The sequence below is a fragment of the Chenopodium quinoa genome, unplaced genomic scaffold (genome assembly GCF_001683475.1).
Source record: "Chenopodium quinoa cultivar QQ74 unplaced genomic scaffold, ASM168347v1, whole genome shotgun sequence".
Lineage (NCBI taxonomy): Eukaryota > Viridiplantae > Streptophyta > Magnoliopsida > Caryophyllales > Amaranthaceae > Chenopodium > Chenopodium quinoa.
The window spans coordinates 11,941,794-11,952,417 of record NW_018743292.1 but is presented as its reverse complement, the minus strand read 5'-3'; the positions used below and the strand labels follow the sequence as shown (position 1 = coordinate 11,952,417).

The following is a 10,624-nucleotide window of genomic DNA, read 5'->3' as shown; positions in this document are numbered from 1 at the left end:
AACATTGTTATGTTTTAGTTTAAATTGGTTTTGGATGGGCCATGTTTATATTGGTTCCAACTTATGGATGTTTTAATTTACTTATGTTTTGAGGTTGTGAACTCAAGTTATTTGTTTTAAAAAGTTGGTTTTTATTTTAGACTTCTACTGTGTGACTTTGAAAAATAGCGTTAGCCGTTATCACGGAGGCAGTAATATTTTGGTTATTTCCTAAAATGAGGTTTATTTACTACCTCCGTTACATATTAGTTGCAACTTTGGAATATTTTAAGTCTCACAAGTAATACCCCAAAGTTGCAACTAATATGTAACGGAGGTAGTAGAGTAAAAAGGGAGTATTAAAAAAAGGAAATTTTCAGGGTATTACAAAGTGGTATTTGGGAGCTTTGGTTAGATTTTAATTACCACTAAAGTAAAATATGTGTTTTTAAGGTACCCATGTTTAAAGCTTGGCTAAGTGTTTATTTAAATGATTTTGAAAATATTTTAAGAGTACTTAATTTACTTTTCGGTCATTTCACCAAATGCCAATAAGTACTTAAAAAATTCACCAAATGCCATCGCGTTTTTCAAAATTCACCAAATGCCACTGAGGTTTAGTACAATATCACCAAATGCCATTTCCGTTAGTTGACCGCCAGTGTCCGTTAGTTGACCCCACCACTTGCCATGTGTCACCTTCTGATTGGTCCGTTTTTAAAAAAAAATTAAAAAAAATAATAAAAAAAATTAAAAAGAAAAAAAAAACCAAAACTTGCTGCCACCAGCCAGCCAGCCCATTCCGGCCACCCCACCGCCAAACCCCCGTGCCGCCGAGGCCAGCACCGGCAGCATGCCGGCGGCCAGCAGCCTCCCACCCCTTCCCCTCCCCTTTTCGATTCCGACCATCCCACCCAACACCCCATTCCCCTCCTCTTTTCGATTTCCGGCCACCCCACCTAAAACTCCCTTCCCATCCCCTTTACGTTTTCGGCCGCCCACCCACACAACCCTCACCCTCAAAATCCGGCAGCCCCCTTCCCCTCCTTTTCCTCGCACCTTCTTCGACTCCGGCAACCCCCTTCCCCTCCCTTTCCTCGCACCCCCTTCGACTCTCAAAACCCGACCCTAGGGTCGAAAATTGGTGGTCGAAGGGGGTGCTTCTCCGTGAAGTGCAACCATAAAGGGTAACCAGATTCTGATGGCGTAGACAAGCAAGGGGGTGTGAAGGGGGTCGGGTTTTGAGGGTCAAAGGGGGTGCGAGGAAAGGGAGGGGAAGGGGCTGCCGGAGTCGAAGGGGGTGCGAGGAAAGGGAGGGGAAAGAGGCTACCGGATTTTGAGAGTGAGGGTTGTGTGGGTGGGTGGCCGAAAACGAAAAGGGGAGGGGAAGGGGATTTTGGGTGGGGTGGCCGGAAATCGAAAAGGGGAGGGGAATAGGGTTTTGGGTGGGCTGGCTGGTGGTAGAAGGGGTAGGGTGGGGATTTGGTGGTGTTTTGTTTTGTTTTTTTTTTAATTTTTTTTGGTTTTTTTTAATTCTTTATTTATTTTTTTAATTTTTTTTTAAAAAAACAAACCAATCAGAAGGTGACACGTGACAAGTGGTGGGGTTAACTAACGGACACTGACAGTCAACTAACGGAAATGGCATTTGGTGATATTGTACTAAACCTCAGTGGCATTTGGTGAATATAATTTTGAAAAACGCGATGGCATTTGGTGAATTTTTTAAGTACTCAGTGGCATTTGGTGAATTCCTTAAGTACTCAGTGGCATTTGATGAATTTTTTAAGTACTCAGTGGCAGTTGGTGAAATGACCGTTTATTTTTTTTTATTTAGAAATTAGTCCGAATTTTTTTTTTTAAATGGAGGGCCGAATTTTTATTTTTTTTGGGGTCCGAAATTTTTTTTTTAGTCGGGGCAATTAATTTTCAAATTTTAAAAGTTTAAGTTCAAAAATTTTATATGCAGGTATGCGAAGGAATTAAGGTATGTAATTATGTATTAATTGCTTTTGAAAGCATTTGGTGAGCTTGGGTAGGAAAGAAAGGGCATAAAGGCTAGAAATGTATGTCTTCTTATGTACATATTTTATATATGCAAATTGTTCAAGCATGTTGTATGATGGTAGGTCTTTAAGTGAAAAGCATGTTTATGTGGATTGATACAAAATTGTATAATTGAACACCAAACTTAAATTTTTGCAAGGAACTGTATACTCGAGTTTGAAAAAGAATTTTCTTTATTGAGTAATGACCCAAAATACCTTGCAGGATATTTGAATTATCTAGTAGATTCTTTGATATGGGCACTTTAGCAAAGAAGGACTATGAGCATGTTTGAGATTATATTCGCAGGATACGATTTTATTGTTCTTATAGATGTGATGTGTTTGGGGAGTATCATTTGGATCAACCTAGCTATGTTTCTGCTATGATTGTGCATTGCTTACCTAACTATCCTCCCTATGAAGCCGTTAAGAATTGCTTTCGTAATTTTCATTTGCCTAATGGTGTTGCTAATTACACCAAATATAAAGATGCTAATGGTTAGTGGGGAGCATATTGGAGATACTTATACCGTTATATTTCTCACAAGGAATTTATATCTTAATCCTCAATATGCTGATAATCCTCCACCTTACCATAACTGTGGCTATCACTAAGTTCCTCCACAAAATGCTTCACAAGCTCCACAGCAAAATGCCTATCATTCTCCAAATAATCATGATCCTATGCCTGAGTCAGAACCTGAGAAAACTTATGAGAGTCAAGGGGAGCCAATGGAGTAAGATGATGAGTCGGGAGACACCTCGTGCCGAGTAGTTCCTAATCCAAATCCCCCCAGCCCTCCAATAACTATTAATGTGGAATTTGATGTCTGAGGAAGAACCTGAAGAAGAAATGGATCCTAAGGAAGATGATGATGATGGCAATGATGGTAATGATGGGAGTGATCCTGAGTATAATCCAAAGAAGTACAAGGAGATGAAAGATAATATTGACAATGTCAACATTTGCAGATTTTAGACTAACTTTTCCTTAGAGTTTTGAGCATTTATTTCATTCTTTATTTATAGTTGCAGTTTAATAAAGTATAGCATATGAGTAATAAGTAGCAAGGCTACATTTGGGATATTCCAAACATTTCTTTTCTGTATTGTAATAAAGTACCGTTTATTCTTTACTTATTCATTTCAATCTTCAACCAAGCCTACCAAGTATCATTTCTTACTTTTTATTTCTGTTAATGGTACTAAGGGAAATGAATCAAAATATTTTTGTGAAGTGCTTACTTAAGTGAAATGGTTGCATGACAACCAAAACAATGTATTGAATTATTAGTAGGAGAAAATGAGTATGTAGGTGCTTCTACTATAATTCAAGATGGCTGCCTGTGTGCTTGATTTAAAGTAGTCTAGTTGTTGTCTAATTATAAAATAGTTGTCACCAACCTAATAGTAGTAATTTCTTTTATTCAGGAGGATTAGGATAGATGGGAGAAACAACAATAACAATGATCTGAATGAAGTAATTAGGCAACTAGCTAATGTAACTCAATAGTTAGCTGAGAGGGGTAACAATAACAACCCTGACCCTGTTGGGGAGTTGTTTAAGAAGATTGCTTAAAGTAAACCTTCTACACAGTAGGGAGAACCTGACCCAACTGTCCTTGAAAATTGGCTGAGAGAGTTCGATAAGTTGTTTGTGGCAGTAGCATGTCCTAATGAGTCTAAAGTGAGTAGTGCAGCTTACTACTTGAGGGGTGAAGCAAATTTGTGGTGGCAGCAGAATGAGCAAACTGTGAAAGCCTTACCTAAATTTGGATGGAATGTGTTCGGCAACAAGTGAAGGATAAGTTCTACCCAATGTTCTTGCAAAAGCAGAAAGCTGATGAATTTCTAGAACTTAAGATGGGGAATATGTTGGTGACAGAGTATTACACTAAGTTCGTCGAGTTGTCTAGATTTGCTGAAGATATTGTGGCTACTGATAGGCAGAAAGATAGAAGGTTTGAGAGGGGATTGCCTCTTTCTCTCCAAGGCAAGTTGTTAGGACAAGTGTTTGATAACTTGGAAGAGTTAGTTGTATGGTAGAGCAGAGCATTTACATGCGTTGGAGTTGAAGGAAAAGGCTTAAAAGGCAGTGTTGGAAGCTAGAGAGAAGAGAAAGGAGCCTATGACCAATTCTAGACCATCTGGGAACCAGAATAACTTTAAAAAGCGGAAGTTTAACAATCACCAAAGCAACAACTTTCAGAACAATAGGAACAACCAAGGTGGGCATAACTTTCCCAGGGGAAATAGAAACCGGCCTGGAGATCGTAATTACTATTACAAGAGATGTTCCAACAATCACCCAGTAAAGGATTGTGATGGTAACTTAGTCACTTGTAACCTGTGCAACAAGCAAGGACACAAGGCGTATGAGTGCTTCTCTAAGAATAAAGGGAGTCAAGGAAAAAATCAGTCTAAGGGTAATGGACAGACCTAGAATCAGCAGAAACAGGGTAGTAATGGGAATCAAGTGAACAAGGGGGCGTAGTTTCAGAGTGGGAATAAGAATACCAATGGTGGGAATACACAGGTCAAAGGCGGAACATCAGGGAAGCTTAATGTGATGGGTTCGCGTGAGGCTAATGCAGCGAAGGATGCCATTACTGGTATATTTTCTATAAACTTAGTTCCTGTTAAAGTTTTGTTTGATTATGGTGCAACATATTTTTTCATTTGGTACCTTTTGTATCCCATATTGAGCTACATGTAGAAATGAAACCGGCCATTTGAAGCTGAAATTACGCATATCAAGCTGAGAAGAAATGTGCATCAGAAAATTGGGAATTACGAGCCCTTAAAAACCCATCGGTTTTTTGTTTTGTTTTTTTTTCATGGTTAAATTCCTGATATTCCTTCCACTCTTTCACCTTTAATCTTATCCCTTCTTCTTAAAGGTAACAATTTTCATAACGTTTCGATTTTTTTGGTTTTTTCCAATTTTGAACTTGAGCCAATAACGAGCTCGAGCCGAGCTCCATTTTTTAGCACTCAAGCTCGAGCCGAGCTTAATTTTCAAGGCTCGATGAGCCACGAGCTCGAGCCGAGCCTCAAACTCAAACTCACGAGCTCGAGCCGAGCCTACCAGTATTCGGGCTCGGCTCATTAATAGCCCTAACTTGAAGTATTAAAAAATTGTAAAAGAAAATATTGGGGTGAATAATTTATTGAAAAGTAATGAATGTGATTTTTAAAAAACAAAAAACAGTACGACATTGAAAAATAATGAATGTGTGAGGAAAGAAAAAAAACAATAGTAGTGAGTTTGGGTGGGAACCATGAGAGGAGATATAAATAATATTAAAATGTAACGTTTTGCCAAAAATGGAAGTGTAACACTTAAAAAGAAAAAACAAGACTACATTTGATAAGTGTAACACTTGAAAAAAAAACACGAAGGGAGTATTCTTTTTGCCGCGAAAATTGCTCTAGTAAGGTTTTATAGGTCATTTAAAGCCTTAAGGATCGATCCAAATTGAACTCGAAATTGACAAAAAAAATAATGTAAACGCCTCGTTTTTCACATCCAATAATGTCAATTTCGAGCTCAATTATGTCTATTTCAACATGCAAAACGAGGCATTTACGTTATTTTTTTGTAAATTTCGAGTTCAATGTGAATCTTTAAGGCTCAAATGATCGTATCTCTAAAACCTTACCCAAGCATTTTTTGCGGAAAAAGCATAGTAACACGCAAAACAAGGCACATATATTCTTTTTTGTCGATTTTGAGCTCAATATGGACCCTTAAGATCATTAAGAACCAAAATGACCCCCTAAAACTTTAACAGAATATGTATTTTCAGCGCACGAATCGAGAAAAAAATTATAGTTGACCACCAACGGTACCCTAACGGAAAATGTTAAGTGGTAGCAAAATCTATTTTTTGTGCTTTTGGTGGTAGTGAAATAAAATAAAATTTTAGCTAAAGAAATAAGTAGCAAAAATCAAAGTGGTGCTTTTTAGTGGTAGTAAAAGTCAAAATTTCATAACAGTAATAATCTAAACAAGCCCATAAATAGAAGCTAAGTTTAGAGAAACATATATGGAAAACAATCATCTTAGTATAGTAGATAATCATGATTACACATTTATTGAGCACTATTATTTGTGGTAGTAACTAGTAACAATATTCTAACACAAGCCTTTTAATAGAAGCATCTATAGAAGGCAATTATGTAATATAATATGAAGTAGTTTGTTTGTTTACAGGGATATGGATAAAATGAAAGGAATTTAACAATTCTTTTATTTGCTTCGAGGGATAGGGATAAGGAAGGGGAAAGGGAAGGGGGTACATAAAAGCGTAGTTATATATCCCTCCAAAATAATGCCTACGGGGTGGTATAAGCCTATAAGGAATGGTAATATGATCAAAGAGCAAAAGACATTAATACTTTGGGGGGAGAGTGAAGAAAGGTAAGTAAGGATACTTATGTATTTTAATTAGTTTCCAATCTAATCTACAAATCATACAAACAATGAAAATTGTCAATTTTATCCTTATCTAACTTACTAATTCTCTATCCTTATCCTACTTTCTTACCATCTTTATTCTCATCCCCCATACTAAATGCCCCGTAAATATATAATCATAGACAATCATGACTGCATTCTATAGACATCAAATCATGTCTCTCCAGAAACACCTGATCATTGAATGCGTACAATTTGTCTTATTTGATTCGAATATGAAAATTATCCGAAGATGTGAAATAAAACTTTGAAACCGAGCCCAAATAATTCGTATTCATTTCAAACCTCATACCAAGCCTTATAGCCCCAATACGGCCAATAGGCCCAATTTAATAGTTATTATCCATAAACGTTGACCCAATTTTTATAATTAACCTTGTTTCGAGTTGTAAACTATACTTCACCATGAAAAGGCCAATTCAAGCAACATTCATAGTACACAAATACATGATAAGCGGACTTAAAAGTCCAACTATATCTAGTTCTTTGAGTAATTGGAGAAACCCCAAGATCTTTGGTTTTTGCACCATATTTTGTACAATGAACCATAAGATAGAGGTTATTCCATTCTCACTTTCCACCGTATAATCAACCGGAAATTAAACACACCCCAACCCGTAACAAATGATTGATCTTTCACAATCGAGAACAAAATTATTAGGACTAATACAATTTTCAACATTGTTTTTGAATTGGTTGATTAGTTTTTCTTTGAGGTTTCTGAAATGATTTTTTTTTTCCCAACAAATTTTAGGAATGGTATTAGTGCATTAATATTGACTTTAGCATTATTTGTAGTAGTAACAATTACCAAAACAAGCCAATAAATATTGGCTAGATTAATTAAAACATATATATATATATATATATATATATATATATATATATATATATATATACGGGGAGGTTCCGCTAAAAACAGGGCTTATGGTGAAAACTAAAAACAGAAAATCTCAACCATCCATTGTTACTAACAAGATCTAACGGTTTAAAAAAAAATAAAATAACATAGAGTCACTATATATAAAAATAACGTAACTATATACAAAAATAGGGTAACTATATCAATTTTTACAACATTTGTCACTATATACAAAAATAGGGTAACTATATCAATTTTGATCCTATTAATAGAAGTCACTATATACAAAAAAAGGGTAATTATATCAATTTTGACCATATTTACATAGAAGTCACTATATACAAAAATAGGGTAACTATAACAATTTTTACAACATTTACATTAAGGTCACTATATACAAAAATAAAGTAACTATATCTGAGTTTTTGACACCATTTACATAAAGGTCACTATATACAAAAATAAAGGTCACTATATATAAAAATAAGGTGATTGAACCAAAATTTACAACATTTCCATAAATCTAAGGTCATTATATCGAAAATAAGGTAATTATATAAATTTTGACAACATTGACCACATTTATATAGATGTCACTATTTACAAAAGTAAGGTAATTATCATCAACTTCTCCTTCTCTGGCCTCCTTGTCATCAGATAATTTCTCATGCTCCTCCTTGTCATCGGATAATTTCTCCTGCTCCTCCTTGTCACCACCAAAGGAGTAGTCCACTGGCTCCAAACCCCGGCAATCAAAGCTCATCAAACGGACAAACTTTCCAGCTTCACAGTCATCACCTGTTAGATAGCGGCCAGATTTTGGTATCATTGTAATAGTACCCTCCCTGCCACAGAACTTGCACTGAAATAATGAAAGGGTGATTGATTAGCAACAAGCCAAATGACCCTCATTTTTGTTCATTCTTTTGTGAGAAATAGAATCTGAGATAATTTTTCTATGAAGTAATTATGTCCGTGCAGTGTAACAATCTAGCAATGCTAGTAATTGACATACTATTTATAAAATTAAAATTGCACAACAAAATAAAAGGCAGTAAAGCAATACAGTAATACTCAGCATACCACTAATTTACAATTATATCAAAAATCAAAAGGAAGGTGTTTTGTAATACCTCATCTAGTATCTTTCCTCTGTAGCTGTTTTTCCACCAGTCCTTGAACCCTAGACCTCTGGTTTCAAGAATCTTGAAAGCCACCACCAGAGCCAAAGAGGACTAGTGAACCAAACACCAATATCATGCATTATATACTTTATAAACTGTATAACTTTTGCCATTATTAGGCATTAGTGAATCAAACACCAATATCATAAATTATATACTTTATAAATTGTATAACTTTTGCCATTACTAGGCATTAGTGAATCAAAAACCAATATCATACATTATATACTTTATAAACTGTATAACTTTTGCCACTATTAGGCATAGCATAACTTCAAGCAGTAGTAGTAGGGTCAATTCAAATACAGGTGGGGTCATACTTGAGGTGATGGTCATCTTTTGGTAAGGCTGTTAGGCTAATTTCACTTTCTAATTAACTTCAAATTAAAAGGCCATAACTTACTGTGTTCTTGTTGATAGGAATTGCGTTAATCCATTTCAAATCAGGTTTGCTTTGGTCCATTTCAATTAAAGCCAGCAACCTCTCCAGAGTATATAACAAGTAAATACAAATTAGCATTGTTAATTAGGTGGTTTCATTATTTTGACAAAAATATATATCAAGTGCTTGTGCCTACATCCAACCCTCTCAGCTTCTGACATCCGAAGCTCTGCAGGAATTTCCTGAAATTGAGCAGCAAGCGGCTGGTCTCCAAGAGACAAACTAACCGAAACAAAGGCTTTTATTGTTGCCTCTCCATTTCTGAATGTAGTATCCACAGATAATCACAATTTCAATTTACAAGAAATGACAACAACATTCTGACCTATTCTCACTTCATCAAGTAATCCAGGAACATTAGGTTTTTGCCATTGAACAAAAATCACAAATGAAAACGAACAAAAACCAAGCAAAATCAAACAGGAAATCGAACAAAATCGAACAGGAAATTGCAAAATCAAACAAATCGAACAAAATTGATGAAAAAAAGTCGAAAAAATTGATGAGCAAAAGTCACAAAATCGCATGCTATACAACAAATTTCGAATCCAAACAACAATTTATATTCCATAACAAAAACATTCGAGCAATTAACTAGCAATAAACCCTAGATTGTGAAATTGATAGTCGATAATTTAAGAAATACTACCTGAGAAGCCGCTTCAATGGAGAAGAAAGCTCAAAGTCGCTTCAATGGAGGATCGAGAAAGCTCAAACTCGCTTCAATGGAGGAGAAAGCTCAAAACTCGCTTCAATGGGATGAATATTCAGCGACGAAAATGATTAACTCACATAATTGATTGTTGAAACGCAAAACTCACTTTTCAGGTTCAATTTTGAAGCTAAAGACGAAATTGATGAAGATTGAAGCAAATTATTGATGAAGATTGAAGCAAATTCCTCTGAAATTTGATGATTTTTTGGGAGGAGGAGAGAGAAATAGTGAGATCGTGAGATTGAAGAAAGATAAAAATAGAGCAGAGAGAATGGACGGTCAAGATTACAAAATAAAAATTCAATGGTCTAGATCATCTGTTTTCAGTTTTCAGCTTAAGGTTTGTTTTTACATGATCCAATCTCTATATATATATATATATATATATATATATATATATATATATATATATATATATATATATATATATATATATATATATATCAAAAGCAATCATATGCATATATGGTAGATAATAATGCTGGCTTATGAATTGAGCACTATTATTTGTAGAAGTAACAATAATATACAACAGTAGCCCTAGTAGGTAATCATGATTACCTATTATATTAGCATGATTTCCTTCCATATATGCTTTTATAATTATAAATTCAATTGTTGTATTATTTAAACAAGTTCATACCTATAAGTTTATCACCTTGATAAACAAAATCTACTAATCAGTGGCAACACCGTAAATGCATCAACCTTTTTTTTTATTAAAAAGGGCCCCACATTCCCTCATGTGTTGATATAATTATTACGAAATGAGCATGTTTGTTGGTTTATTTGCAAATTTGTCATTTGATAAACAAAGTTGGGGCTTCCTCCACAAATACACCCTCTTCGTTCTTTTTTGTTTTGCTCACTTTTCATTTGGAGCCCTCTTTTTATGTTCTACTTACTTTGCTTTA

At 35.1% G+C, this 10,624-nt stretch overlaps 1 long non-coding RNA gene across 1 annotated transcript; it reads right to left on the bottom strand.

Annotated features, from left to right (window-relative positions):
* Positions 1-7,782: 7,782 nt before the first annotated feature.
* On the bottom strand, positions 7,783-10,075 carry LOC110737066. Its single transcript, XR_002514330.1, has 3 exons — positions 9,645-10,075; positions 8,503-8,604; positions 7,783-8,231 (listed from the first exon to the last, which is right to left on the bottom strand). It is a non-coding gene; the product is annotated as an uncharacterized LOC110737066 (long non-coding RNA).
* Between the last annotated feature and the right edge of the window lie 549 nt (positions 10,076-10,624).